Source organism: Phalangium opilio, unplaced genomic scaffold (genome assembly GCF_054372755.1).
Source record: "Phalangium opilio isolate 3A_F unplaced genomic scaffold, DU_Popi_V2 ptg000032l_1, whole genome shotgun sequence".
NCBI lineage: Eukaryota > Metazoa > Arthropoda > Arachnida > Opiliones > Phalangiidae > Phalangium > Phalangium opilio.
Window position 1 is genome coordinate 6,548,238 of NW_028324159.1, and position 14,831 is coordinate 6,563,068.

The window sequence follows — 14,831 nt, forward strand, 5'->3', positions numbered from 1 at the left end:
AAGCTGCCAATATAAAACTGTAATTTGACCATATTTATAGACATGTTACAGGTCTGCAAAACTTATGGAAAAGTAGAAATACCAGATGCTAGTTTAAAACTGTAATTTGACTACATTTATAGACATGTTACAAGCAGAGCTGTGCTAATTAGCTGACAACTAATTGAATTAGAATTAGCAATTAGGGAAATATTTATGAACTAATTAATTAGCCAATTAGCAATTAGACATAGAAACTAATTCAATTCAATTAGAAATTAGGCATTTATTTATCAAACTAATTAATTAGAATTACTAATTTCTAATTAATTACTTGTCTAATTAAGGTAAAAAAGAGACCATAAGTAAACATAAAAGTTTAAAAGTGCCCATGGATTTAGTACTTTGGTAATGCAAAATTTAACGTTTTAATGTCATTGAAAAACGGGTACGGAAGCCATGAATTATTCTCGAAAAATGAGACAAGCCTCGAGCCTTCCGTCATGTTAAAATTTGTCTCATTTCTTCATTTTCTTCCCACAGTTCCTATAATGGACCCCTGAGTAGTAAATACATGCGCACTGCTATTAATTCGAGTAGGTAAAACAGTCGAAATTTCGAAATGGGGCAGTTGCGAACTAGGAAATTTTCTACTAGTACTAGTATTCTCTCATGTTTGAGGAGCTGAAAAATTTTGAGTAGCACTAAGGTTTCCTCATCGATATAATAAGGCTTTTTCATATTCAAATAGATGAATCAAGAGTTAATTCCTCGATTTTTTACAACAAATTGGCGTAAAAGATTAATTGAAAATTCAATTAGCTAATTAGTTAATCCTAAATCTAATTAAATTTTAATTAGATAATTACCTTTCCGATTCATACTAATTAATTAGAATTACTTCTCAATTAGCACTAAGGTAATTAAAATACAATTACCATTTTCAATTAGTAAATTTTGCTAATTAATTAGAAATTCAATTAGCTAACTAATTAATTAGCACAGCTCTGGTTACAAGTCTGAAAAAGTGATGCAAAAGTAGAATTCCACCTGCCAATTTAAAACTGTAATTTAACCATATTTATAGACATGTTACAAGTCTGAAAAAGTGATGGAAATGTAGAAATCCAGCTACCAATTTAAAACTGTAATTTGACCATTTTTATAGACATGTTACAGGTCTGCAAAAGTGATGGAAAAGTTGAAATCTAGGTTAAAATTTAAAACTGTAGCTATTCCACATTTATAGACATATTGCAGGTATTCAATTCAAGTAAAATGTCCTACTTTTGAATACCTGCAATATGGCTCTAAATGTGGTCAAATTACAGTTTTAAATTAGCAGCTGGATTTCAACTTTTCCATCACTCTTTCAGACCTGTAACATGTCTATAAAAATGGTCAAATTACAGTTCTAAATTAGCAGCTGGATTTCTACATTTCCATCACTTTTGCAGACCTGTAACTTGTCTATAAAAACGGACAAATTACAGTTTTAAACTAGCAGCTGGTATTTCTACGTTCGCATAGCGTTTGCAGAATTGCGCTGAATATTTCTGCCAGGCTAGACAGTTAACAGTTAACAAACAGAAAATGTAAAAACGGCAGTCAATTTGTAGTTCTAGAAATGCTGTGAATTTTTCCCGTTTTTTGAGCTGCAGAAAATGTAGCCTTAATGTATACATATTACAGCGTGGTAGCGATAAAAAAGCGTGTATGCAGATGAGTTACAGCTTAATATTTTTGTAGAAATGAGTACAAGTTGGGAATCCAAAATAAACCTCTCCAAGTCGAGACGCAATTTAGAGGCTATTTTTAAATATTTAAATAAATAGAATTGATATTTATTAATTTAATCGTCATTAATTTACCTTAATTCTAGTTAAATCGTTTTAAGAAACTTTATTCCTAAAATAATTTTAAACATAGCAATTGTTGATGTTTGAACTCAAGCGTGAGCCTCTTTAGAAATTTTTGGAAAGTTGGTATATAAGGCGACTGATTAACAATAATAAATTAGAAAACACGCAATTGCGTAAATCTTTGGTGTAAGCCTTGCCATTTGGAAGCTATCGTTTCTCGTAGCCTTAGGCGATCGTCGCATACACCTCAACCCTAACGACGATAGTGGAGTAGAAACTAATGTATCTCTCTACGAACACGCTTGCTCCGATTTGTCAACTGAGAACGCGGTGACAGGCACACAAAAAGACACGTACAGTGTTATACCTCTCCGTGACGACATCGTCACTCGGAGAGGTAAAAATTTATTACTTTTACAAATTGAAAATTAAAACTTTCAGCATTGCAAAGTATCTAAAACGCGCCTGCAATGACCCTGCAAAGTATCTGAAACGCGCCTGCAATGACCCTGCAAAGTATCTGAAACGCGCCTGCAATGACCCTGCAAAGTATCTGAAACGCGCCTGCAATGACCCTGCAAAGTATTTGAAACGCGCCTGCAATGACCCTGCAAAGTATCTGAAACGCGCCTGCAATGACCCTGCAAAGTATCTGCAACGCGCCTGCCATGGTCCTGCAAAGTATCTGATACGATCCTCCAATTATCCTAAAAATATCTGAAAAGCACCTGCAATTATCCTACAAAGTATCTGAAAAGTCCCTGCAATTATCCTACAAAGTATCTGAAAAGCACCTGCCATTATCCTAAAAAATATCTGAAACGCGCCTGCAATGATCCAAAAAGTATCTGAAAAGCACCTGTAATTTTCCTACAAAGTATATGAAAAGCGCCTGCAATGATCCTAAAAAGAATCTGAAAAGCACCTGTAATTTTCCTACAAAGTATATGAAAAGCGCCTGCAATTATCCTGAAAAGTATCTGAAATGCGACTGCAATAATCCTAAAAGTTATCTGAAACGCGCCAGTAATGATCCTGAAGTGTATCTGAAACGCGCCTGCAATTGCAATTATCCTACAAAGTATATGAAAAGCGCCTGCAATTATCCTACAAAGTATGTGAAACGCGCCTGCAATGATCCTGAAAAGTATCTGAAACGTGCCTGCAATAATCCTACAAAGTATATGAAACGCGCCTGCAATGATCCTAAAAATTATCTGAAAAGCACCTGCAATTATTGTACAAATTAATGTATCTGAAACGCGCCTGTAATGGTCCTTAAAAGTATCTGAAACGCGCCTGCAATGACCCTGCAAAGTATCTGAAACGCGCCTGCAATGACCCAGCAAAGTATCTGAAACGCGCCTGCAATGACCCTGCAAAGTATCTGAAACGCGCCTGCCATGGTCCTGCAAAGTATCTGATACGAGCCTGCAATTATCCTAAAAATATCTGAAAAGCACCTGCAATTATCCTACAAAGTATCTGAAACGCGCCTGCAATGACCCTGCAAAGTATCTGAAACGCGCCTGCCATGGTCCTGCAAAGTATCTGATACGAGCCTGCAATTATCCTAAAAATATCTGAAAAGCACCTGCAATTATCCTACAAAGTATCTGAAACGCGCCTGTAATTATCCTACAAAGTATATGAAAAGCGCCTGCAATTATCCTACAAAGTATGTGAAACGCGCCTGCAATGATCCTGAAAAGTATCTGAAACGCGCCTGCAATAATCCTACAAAGTATATGAAACGCGCCTGCAATGATCCTAAAAATTATCTGAAAAGCACCTGCAATTATTGTACAAATTAATGTATCTGAAACGCGCCTGTAATGGTCCTTAAAAGTATCTGAAACGCGCCTGCAATGACCCTGCAAAGTATCTGAAACGCGCCTGCAATGACCCTGCAAAGTATCTGAAACGCGCCTGCAATGACCCTGCAAAGTATCTGAAACGCGCCTGCCATGGTCCTGCAAAGTATCTGATACGAGCCTGCAATTATCCTAAAAATATCTGAAAAGCACCTGCAATTATCCTACAAAGTATCTGAAACACGCCTGCAATGACCCTGCAAAGTATCTGAAACGCGCCTGCGATGGTCCTGCAAAGTATCTGATACGAGCCTGCAATTATCCTAAAAATATCTGAAAAGCACCTGCAATTATCCTACAAAGTATCTGAAACGCGCCTGTAATTATCCTACAAAGTATATGAAAAGCGCCTGCAATTATCCTACAAAGTATCTGAAAAGCACCTGCAATTATCCTAAAAAGTATCTGAAACGCACCTGCAAGGATCCTAAAAAGTATCTGAAAAGCACCTGCAATTATCGTACAAATTAAAGTATCTGAAACACGCCTGTATTGGTCCTTAAAAGTAGCTGAAACGCGCCAGTAATGATCCTGAAAATTATCTGAAACGCGACTGCTATTTTCCTACAAAGTATATGAAATGCGCCTGCAATTATCCTAAAAATTATCTGAAACGCGCCAGTAATGATCCTGAAGTGTATCTGAAACGCGCCTGCAATTGCAATTATCCCACAAAGTATATGAAAAGCGCCTGCAATTATCCTACAAAGTATCTGAAACGCACCTGCAATGATCCTGAAAAGTATCTGAAACGCGCCTGCAATGATCCTGAAAAGTATCTGAAACGCGCCTGCAATTTTCCTACAAAGTATATGAAACGCTCCTGCAATTATCCTACAAAGTATCTGAAACGCGCCTGCAATTATCCCGAAAAGTATATGCAACGCGCCTGTAATGGTCCTGAAAATGATATGAAACGCTTCTGCAATTATCCTACAAATTATCTGAAACGCGCCTGTGATGTCCTGAAAAGTATATGAAACGCGCCTGCAATTATCCTAAAAAGTATTCGAAACACGCCTGCAATTATCCTAAAAAGTATTCGAAACACGCCTGCAATTATCCTACAAACTTAGCAATTTCCGACTGTAACATGCATACAAAATATCTGGAAGGTACCTGTAATGAGCCTACAAACATCCTGATTTCTTACGGGAGTTACTATTTCCCCTCTTTTTTCTAGCTGTAAGGTAGCTCTTTTATGACTCTAGAGTAGCTAAATTTTGTATACTGCTGTAGTGAGTTTTCCAACGGAAGATATTTTTTCTGCAAAACGTCTAAAATGCTCTGCATTGCTCTCTGGAATGCATCTTAATTTTGTCTGAAGTTGAACCTTTTTCAGGTTTATTCCAGTATTATTCCAGAATATTCCAGTTTAATTGCAATATATTGCAGATTCGAAAAAAAATCTACTTAACAGCAAAATGCAGCCGTAAATTTTTGTACGGGTTCCTTCAGTCTTCATTTTAATTAAGGTTGTTAAGAAACTGTTGCATTTTTAAAATCTGCACTAAGCACAAACATAAATATAGGGGAGCTTAAGCATAAGGGACCTAATTTTGCTAGTTAGTGACTAATGCTTTCAGGTACCAGTTAATCAGTTATCACCATGAATGAGATTAATTTATCACTGAAAACATCAAATTTTCATACTAAAATTATTTTGGCCTTTCTTTATCCCCTGGCTTTGAGTATTAAAATATTTAAAATAACTCTGAGAATTATCTAGAATCATTTCTACTGATATTTCAAATTCAGAAGAATCAGTCATCGTTTTGAGTCTTTCAGATGATGGCTTGGACTTATGTTACTGGTTTTCGGTTTTCGTTGTAGCAGTCTAACTGAGACAAAGTTTCTGGCTGACAGCATAGCCCACTCGATCCGCGCTCAAGGACGCAAGCTGCTCGCGCTATAGAGAGCTTTCAGTTGGAGAAGGAGATGAGCCTCGTGACATCATTTACGCTGCCATATTGGTGGGTTTAAAGCAGGAATGAAGCTGAGACCACCCAATATGGCTACCAGAACAGCGGTAAGACTTGGGAGGGTGTGACGTACTACAATCCCATCAGAAAGCTCTCTATATAATAATAATTGACCAGGTCACGTCGTCTTCTAAACTTAGGAATTGGACAATTAAACTTTTTGAGTTAATGTCTGGACTCTGGTTACCCTTGAATTTTCTTAGTGGTCCCGTGGTTTAATTTTTAAACTGGTCATTTGCCCTGTGCCACCGCCTTATTTCCCACACTGGACAAGGAAGCATTTCTCATAAAGGATAATGGCCATCATTGTTGTGTAAGAGACAGCCTAGCAGCCCCGTATTTGTTTACCCTGCCCATAGCCCACTGGATCACGCGTAACACGACGCAAGATGCAGAGGGCAGAGCAGCGTCCGTGAGCATGGATCGGGTGGGCTATGCCCTGCCTGGCCAAGTCAGCTGGCTTAGGTGAAATATTCATTACTTCTATGCGACTTAATTCTAGACATTCTTGAACGAATCATCTTGTGAACATTTTATAAGACAGGCTTCTGGCGCTGGGTTTTTTTCTGAGCCAAATTTCCTTTTGAAATTTAAAAAAATTAATTTCAACCTTTTTTCCTCTCTTCAGAAATTTAATAATGATAGTGTGTTACATATTTATCCAAAATTTATATTAATTAATTAACACACTGAACATCCCTTTAATTTGTAATTTCGCGCTTTTAAGACGCTGAATTAAAAATATTGATTAGGTGAAAGGAATTAGTGATAGTGTGATTGAATCTATCATTTATTTTACCAGCAAAAACGTATCTTCATAGCGGTAACCGTTGGCTGCTGCTGCTTGCACCAGTCTAGAAACCAGGGAATGAACCGTTCTGCGTAGTTTGAATTAATCTACTTTAAACATCAAAAATGTATCTAATTTAAACAAAAAAGTTTATTCTAAATAGCGGTTGTAAATAGTAATTAAAAACGTAACTGTTACCTAATAAAAATTATTGCAAGAGCCGGGATAAAAAACATTGGTTGGTTTACTGACAGGGTTTAGTGATCGTGTGATTTAATTATTCAATTTTATTACCATTAATTTAAACAAATAAAATGATCTACATAGTGGTTATCGGTGGCATCAAATATAATCTGCACAGTTACCGTTTGAAAAATGGCCATTGTTTACTGTTCTCAGGTTATGTTAGAATAAGCACTAAATAATTAAATTTTAAATTGTTAACCTATAAGAATTATTGGAAAAGCGTCATTTAAAAATATTGGATGATTTGGTGACAGGGTTTAGTGATAGTGTGATTGAATCTATCATTTATTTTACCAGTTAAAACGTATCTTCGTAGCGGTAAGCGTTGGCTGTTGGCAACAGTCGAGAAACCAGGGAACGAACCCTTGTGCGTATTTTGCATTAATCTACTTTAAACAACAAAAATTGATTTAATTTAAACAAATTACCTAATTAGCGGCTATCGTTGGCCGATGGCACCAGGTGAAACACCTTAAAACGTACGCAACACGGCCAATTGGTCTCTAGTCTCTACATACAATCAGCTGTATTTAAATTTTGACCAAGGCTTAATGAAATCAGTGAATTTAAAAATTATCGGCTAAATCCTAAATTTAAATTCTTTTGTATTAAATTATAATAAGGTTTAATTTACGAAATTAAAATGTAAAAAGTTAAAAAAAACTCGTCTGAAGCTCGACATAGCCACACGCGTTGTCTAAACAAAAATCTTCGCTCAGTCGCTCTATTAGCGGTAAAACAACGTAAGTCCGACAGTACGTTTCTCTATGATTTTAGCCATGATTAAACCAAGTAAGTCCAACAGAATAAATGGTCGTAAGTTTAAGTATGTGCTTAAAAGTACAAAAAGTAATACTTAATATTAATTGTTTTCAATAAAACTTCGAAAGGCACCAGTTTAATGTTCAACCTTTCATTTAAAACCATTTTCAGACCTATCAAATAAATAGTCTTCAAAAAATGGTCGAGTAGCTTTGGCCATCACAGCAAACATTTCCCATGTTATTCCTATGGGAAAATTTCCCTTTTTGTGCCAAAATGACTGAATTTTTTATGGAAATGAAAACCACCCTTAGCAACTTTATTTTCTATAAAAAAACCTAATGGAGGGATCTCTTTGAAATTTTAACCACATATTAAGGGTCCGAATTTTAGTTCAGTAGATGTTTTTCAAAACAATTAATACAATACAAAAAAAACTACATCCAAACAAAAAACCCTCCTTATACATTAAGAGCAGTATGAAGTCTTATCTAAGAGAGCTACTGCTCTCCTAGAATTTTCATAAGTGGATTAGTAAGGGTTCCGTAGGGGAATTAAAATGAAAACACCAGAATATAACAATTCTTATATATTTCCAATTAACATTTCTACCCGAAATTAAAGTTATATTTGTTTCTTACTGTTCTTTGTCCTCGACTCGAATAAATGATGGAGAACAAGAAAAAAAAACATTGAAAACACTTCGACGAGCACTTTCGCACAAGAAAAGTTTTATTCGTCCCGAATTTCACTTGGATAAGGGATAACTTCCTGGTAACTTGGTAGGGGTGATATTCGAACGTTCGTCGTGCAGTACTTCGCCGTCACTATCAGTTTTCGAATGACGTGGAGAGCCCCCAGAATGGGCTTTTATCCTTTTTGACAATGAGTTCTAAGGCAGTAGCTTCTGGACGAATCATGAGGCGTCTTGATGACGTTATGAGTTTAAAACTAGCACTTTCTGGAAAAACCATGCACGTAATGCACGAAGGCCAATGCTTTTTTGAAAAATACTGATCTTGGTTTTCAGATTTTGCACGTGTTAAGGATGTGGCCTGGTACGGGGATTCTATTTTGCAATTTTCTGGAAAGTTTACTGTCAATCGTGATATATGGCCCTTATTCTATTTAGTTTGTAAACTTGGAATTTCAAGGGTTAGTGTCATCTTTCAAGCGCAAGTACTATATATGTTATATAAATCGGCAAAATGTAATGTCCCAGAATAGTTAATTTTATGTAAATATTATAGAATCCTATAAGATAAAATCGATTCATGTAATATTAATTGAGGAGTATTAAATCAACGTTTATTTAAGAAAGCAATATTAAGTTTATTTAGTTCTTTAATTTGTTATGTGAAAAACTCTTTTTTTAAAAATTTAATATAAAAAAACGTAAATGAGAGAAAATAAAAAGAGAAAGAAACATTAAACATTTAAATCGTAATTTAAAATCAAATGAAATCTCATCTCAAAGGGTTACATTCCCCCCTCTCATCTAAAAGTTCGTCCCGAACTATAATTTGTTCGCCACTAAAAGTTATCCAAAGAAATATGTCTGTCTAAGTACGGGAAAATCAGTTATAGGTGATGGGGATTTGTTCAACGGATATTTGGAGTTCGAGGATTGCGGCGGTTGCGGCGTGATAAATTTTCGGGCATGGTGTAGTTACTGGGCAACACCCATCTACCCATCTTCTATGAGGTGTTTGGTGATTCTCGCCTTCTCCCATCGTACGTTGGATCAGATCGTTGGTGTCCGTGGCTTGTGTGTTCAGAGGTAAGGGGATATTTGTGAGGCATTCATTAATTGAATGACCTGCGATTTGGCATTCCCGGCATGTCGCGTGGGGATTGGGAAAGACGCCCGCATCTTCTCTCAATGGCATCTCATTGAAACGTTGGGGGGTCATGGAGCTGCGATGTCTCACAGACGGGTTCTGATGGTCGCGATACCCGTAAAACTTTGTTCTTTGAATGTTAATTCGTCGAGGGTAATTTTGCGGGTTGTGGCTGTTGGTAAGGGGATGCAACATGAAATATCGATCACCATTGGCCTCCGTGATAATATCTGGTCTTATATTGGTGTTACGGTAATCGTTGAACCTTGGCCGATCCCTTATCTCTTCTTCTTGGGATTCTGACGTTTCTGTAGGAGGATGGGTTTGAATTGGATTGGGAGGTTCCTCTGGGTTACTTGGGGCAGCTGGGGGGATGAAGGGATCGTCAAATTCCCATATTTCCTCTTACTGTGGAGGCATATAATTCAATATCTCGGACAGTCCCACGTTCCACATCTCTCGTATTTCTTCTGTACTGGGTGGTAAGGTATCCTCAGGTATCATGGGTTCTTGTTCCCACCTAGCTATTGGGGTTATGATAGGTCGTTGTGTTAACGGATCCATAAATGAAGTAGGGGTTGGATCATCCAACTCCCACGTCTCTTCTTGGGTGACGTCTTCTTCTCGTAGGGAGATCGTATCATCGTGCCATATCTCCTCATCGTCCGACATCTCGAAGGGATTGATCCCACGGTTTAAGTGGAAATCCTCTTCTTCTCTGGGTGGAGAGAGGCGTGGTTGACCCACGACTTCCTTTATGGGGATGTCCGGGTAGAGGTGGACGATTAGGGGGATATCTGGCGGGCTTGGCTGTAGAACTGAAGGTTGGATTAAGTAAAAAGAAAGTTTAGGTATACACTCATGGCAATAATAGTGGGGCATTGTTTGTGATTGTTCTTTTGTAAGCCTTATGCATTGAATATGAAACTAGATTCGCAGTTATCACATTGAATCCAGTTTAAAAGTTCATCAGTTATTTCGTGAATAATACACGTAGGGGCGGCACATTGGTCCGTATCTTCATCAGTCTCTCTCTCTCTGCGTGACTTTTTTCTTTCTTTGAAAGTAATGTCTCCGCGTTGGACGATTAGAGGGAATGTCGGGAACAGTAGTCTCTTCACTATGGTGAATGTGGTCACCATATCTCGGTCGTAAAAGAGCTTAAGGTTGGATATGTGATGCGTACCTATGTCCTCATTGGTATTAGGATCTTTTAGTTTATAGTCAATATTACTAACGCGAGCCGTAATCACGAAAGGTCCTTCGTACTTTGGTGCGAGTTTCTGCGAAAACCCTGCGCTCGCGTTCGACTGTGGATGTGTTTTTATCCATACTAATTGTCTAACGGTAAGGGTATAATCTCGATGGTGTTTGTCATAATATTCTTTGTTTTTCTCTTGCGAGTTCGTTATGTTTCTCTTAACATTCTCATAGGCTTCATTTAGTTCTTTAGTAAAGTTCGTAGTAATATGGGGAAATTCATTAAAGTCATAAGGTAAGGGGTCACCTGGCAATCTAATCTCTCTTCCATAATTCAAAAAGTTAGTGGTATATCTGGTAGTATCGTTAGGGGTACTATTAATTACTAGTGTCCCAATGATGGTGATCATCGCCAATATATGTAGCCAATAGTCTACCTATCACTTGGTTGTATCTTTCAATTAGATTGGCCTGGGGGTGGTAAATACTTGTGTAACTGTGTTTAACACCAAGTTCTTTCATAACTTCAGTAAAAACATCTGCTATAAATTGGGGACCCGAGTCGGATACCAAATGTAAGGGGATACCATATCGAGCAATCACATAATCGACCAAGCTGTTAGCAACATCAATAGCAGTGGCCCTTTTTAGGGGTTGTATCTCTACAGCTTTGGTAAAATAGTCACATGTAGCATTGTGTTTTCTTTAGGGGATTTTGGGAATGGACCCATCAGATCTATTCCGACGAGTTTCCGAGGTCCGTGAACTATGGTCGACATCATTAGTCCTGGTTTCTTACGTCTTTCTGTCTTGCTTCGTTGGCATACTACGCAAGATTGAACAGACTGTTTAATATCTTTCCTCATTTCCTCCCAATAGTAGCTTCCTTTGATCTTTTTATAGGTCTTATCTATTCCCATGTGACCGGCAAATCGGGAATCATAATATCTTTCTAATACATGTTTCTGAGCCTCAATAGGAGTCAATAATCTGGGGTAAGGGTCTTCTTCTGTAGGTTTTAAATAGATGAGTCCGTTTAATTTGATAAATAAGGGATGTTCATTTGATAGTAGGGCATCACCAAATAATTCTCTTATATCTGGATCATTTTGCTGTTTCTCTAACCATTCTTCTTGACTTAATATTTCAATAGGGACGTAATTCGGTAGGGGATCTATTTGGATGGCCCATAAAAAGTCAGGTCTTTCTTTTGATATGTTCTCGTTTATATCTAGCGGCGGGACTTCGGTATTAGGTTTGGGTGTTACCATCTTGTTTTCTTTTGATATTATTTTAGCATTCGCCGCTGTATTTGGAAGTTCTTTTTTCAAAGGATTGGTAAGGGGAGGATTAGGGGAAATTTCCTGTTCGATTACTCGTGAAAGGGGGTCGGCCAGTTTATTTTTGACTCCGGCTCTATATTCGATAGTGAAATCGTAGTTTTTTAAACTGAGGACCCATCTTGCAAGTTTTCCATTTGGATCGTGTAAAGAAATCAACCATTGTAACGCCGCATGATCGGTTATAAACTTAAAATGAATTCCTTCCAAGTAGCATTTGATTTTCTTAACGGCCCACAACACTGCATAGCATTCTTTTTCTGTAGTGGAGTAATTTCTTTCGGTAGGGTTTAAGGTTTTACTTACATAATGTATGACTCTAGGATGGTCGTTCTGGACTTGTAATAACATTGCTCCTAATCCTATTCCACTTGCGTCTGTGTTAATGATAAATTCTCCGTCTTTAATAGGGGCGACTAAGATAGGGGGTGAGATGACTTTCTCTTTTAACTTCATAAACGCTGCTTTTTGAGGTTCATCCCAAGTCCAAGGTGTATCTTTTTTTCTCAGTGAATTTAAAGGGGCAGCCACATCGGCAAAATTGGGCATCAATCTTCGAAAACATCCAGCTAATCCCATGGATTTTGCTAATTCATCAAGATTGGTAGTGGGAGGATATTTCAGTAAGGCTTCAGTTTTTGAGGGATCAGATCGAATGCCCTCTTGGCCCACTAAGTGTCCTAACATAGGAATTTCAGATTTAGCGAAAGTGCATTTTTCCAGTCTTATAGTTAACCCATGATTTTTCAGCCTTGTGAATACGTAGACCTTCTAAATGTCTTTCCCATGTAGGGGAAGCAACTAGGGTGCCATCTCTATAGACATTGGTGTTGTGATCTCTTCTCACGGTAGGGGGAATACTTCATTCATCAAATAAGAGAAGCTTGCGGGGGCATTAACTAATCCAAAAGGCATGACCAAAAATTCATATTTTCCTGAGTGTGTGATAAACGCCGTTTTGCTAATTGAATCTGGATCCATAGGTAGCTGCCAAAAACCTGATAGTAAGTCTATATTTGTAATGCATGTAGGGTTACCTATGGAATCGAGTACTTCGTTAACATCCGGGTAAGGGTATACATTCTTGACGGTGATTGCGTTTAATTTTCGGTAATCGACGCAAAATCTGGTATTTCCCGTCTTTTTAGGGACCAATACTACAGGAGAACTCCAAGGACCTCGTGACGGACGAATTATTCCATCTTCTAGCATAGTACTAACGTGCTCTTATATGATAGCTTGTTTGGTAGGGGAAATTCGGTAAGGGGGTGCTGCAATAGTGATGTGCAATCCTGTGTCTATCTTATGAGTGGTTACGTTAGTATGACCGGGCTTGTTACTCAATACTGAAGGGAATTTATTAAAGAGATCTTGTAAGTCCTGTTTCTTAAGGGAATCGAGATCTAAATCACCGGGCAATTTTACATCTTATATGGGCTCTTGTATAAGGGGAGATTGAGATTGAATGAAGGGAAATACCCAAGGTTCTCTGTTTATTGTGCATGCTAAGCTGTGCTCATCATAATTCACCCTTGCACCTACTTCGGTCAACCAATCTGTGCCAAATATGATTGAAAATCAAGCTTCCTTAATTATATATAACATTCAACATGCATCATAGGTCCTCTTTCATCATCGAGTTGTACGCTAAAATTGATAGGTCCAGTTGCTATTAAGGGGCTGTTAGGGGAAGCGGAAACGAATATACTAGTACTTAGCCTATCCAACTCTATGTCAGGGAAGCTTTTCTCGACTATTTCCCTCAATATGAAAGAAGTGCAAGCTCCTGTATCCAAAAGGGCAGCATACCATCCATGTGGCAATTTTAAGGGGATACTACAGGTTCCATCAACAAACCTATGAATCATACTGACTAAATTTACATGTTGAGGAACTGTTAACTCTACTGTCCGTTTCGGAAAAGTATTTTGCTCTTCTGGGGGTCTCTCTCTGGTTTGGTTATTTTGTCTTTGGGGGCAATCTCTGGCTAGATGTTCCGTTGCATTACAAATGTTTCATCTCGGTCTAGCCGACTGAAGGTAAGCCTGGGGATATAAAGGTAGGGTATTCTCTTGGGGTCTCGCTCTCTTATTGGGACAATTATATATTAGGTGCCCGTATTCTTTGAAATAATTACAAAATTTATTGGTAAGGGAATGTCTATTGTCATTTATTCTCGCATGTAAAACCCCCATATTTGGTTGGAGTTGTTTGACTATCTCTAAAAGCTCATCAACCTTAGAGCAAGATTTTAAGTTTAATAAGGCCTCGTATTCTGGCATTAAACCAAATATGTTATGGTCTAATCTCTCGCTTTCAGGGGGAATAGAGGGCAATTGATAATGTAGGTCTTTCATGTCCTGAACGTATTCTCCCGGACTCTCATTAGGTCTTTGTCGTCTTGTTTTTATTTTTCGTTTAACTAGCTTGGTATAATTTGCTCCTAAAAATTGCACCTTAAATTTTGTTTCAAAATCATTCCAGGTATAAAAGGTAGCTATATTCTTCCAATACCACTTCTTGGTTTGTTCTTCTAACGCTAAGGAGATATGAGTCAAGAGTTCATCTGGCGTCGCACTGGTTACCATCCCATATTCATATACACTATATAAAAACTCTTTGGGGTTTGTTTCTCCGTTAAATTTGTTTGTTGAGGGAGTAATGGGTAAGGCTCTATGTCTAAAAGATGGACTTTGATTGGGTCTAAAACGAGGGGTTCTGGTAAGATCTAGAGAGGGAAAGTTAGTTATCTCTTGATCTCTTTCGGTAAGAGGAAACAAGGGGGATTTCAATTTTTCTTGAAAGGAAGTTTCTTGTTCATCGGGTTGTCGAAATGGAGGCAAAAGAGCGTCTCTCTCAGGTCTCATTGTTCCCTCGATAGGGTGAGTGTGTAATTCTTTCGCTATAGTATTAGAAGGTTCTTGCGAAAGAGGGTCATCGTCTATTGTGAAGGGG